This window comes from Anopheles merus, chromosome 2R (genome assembly GCF_017562075.2).
Source record: "Anopheles merus strain MAF chromosome 2R, AmerM5.1, whole genome shotgun sequence".
Taxonomy (NCBI): Eukaryota; Metazoa; Arthropoda; class Insecta; order Diptera; family Culicidae; genus Anopheles; species Anopheles merus.
This window is the reverse complement of record NC_054082.1, coordinates 60,001,520-60,002,567: the sequence shown is the minus strand read 5'-3', so window position 1 is coordinate 60,002,567 and position 1,048 is coordinate 60,001,520.

The window sequence follows — 1,048 nt, the reverse complement described above, 5'->3', positions numbered from 1 at the left end:
AGTAGCCAATCTACATAGGATTTGGCTAAAGCATGACCAAAGAAATCATAATGTAAATTATTGAAAAATTAATTGAAAAAAATATAAATGTGGTCGCCATAGTTAGCGATAATTGTCCTGCAAACACTAGCTGTTGGAAAGAATTGGGAGCAGTCGATTATAATAATCCATTTTTTCCACATCCCATCACAAAAAAAAATGTATATGTTGTTCCTGATGTGCCTCATTTGTTAAAGTTGACGATGAACTGGCTAGTAGATCACGGATTCAACCAAGCGACGAATTTTTAAACACTGGTAAAAAGATGGAAAAAATATTCCAGAAATTGCACAAAAATGGTACTTTCCATAAAATAACTGCAATCGTTCGAAGGTTAAAGGTCGAGTCGAAGGTTAAAGTGTTCGAATATTCAGGAACAAGTCGATTTACCAGCAGAGTTCATAAAATCATTCGCAAAACAGATAGTGATAGTTCGCATGCGATTTCTGAATATGAAAGCTAACAATGAAGCCAAAGAGGGCACTAGTCGCAAACACAAAACACAACAGCAAGATCCAAAAGCGCGGAAAAAGATGAGAAAGTTGATCAACTAATTGCACCAGAACAGCAAATTCTTGGCAACGGGGTAGGTTCCAGAGTCTCTAAGAAGGCTAACACAGGCTCTCCTATCCAACTCCTATCCTGACACGTCCATTACGTGCCGAGTGGTAACATGTGTCATCAAATATCCAAGCTTGGGTACACGGGCCCATTCCCAACCCCTTGGGCGGATGATGATGCATGGCAAAGCAGGAAGGGGGAGGGCATTATAGATAACTCGGATGCCTTGACGTCAAAAGAATAATCAGGCGCCAAAGATACATAAAACGTTTGAACGCAAACATCTTTCTCATCTGGCCGCACACTGATGAAAGCCCAATGAGAAGCATAAACCGACGAAGGAAGGAACGTAGTGGTACAAACATGTATATCGGAAAAGACGAGCCAGGAAACGAAACGATGACGAAGCAACAGTGAACCCGGAATGGAACTCTCTTTTCCTTTCCTT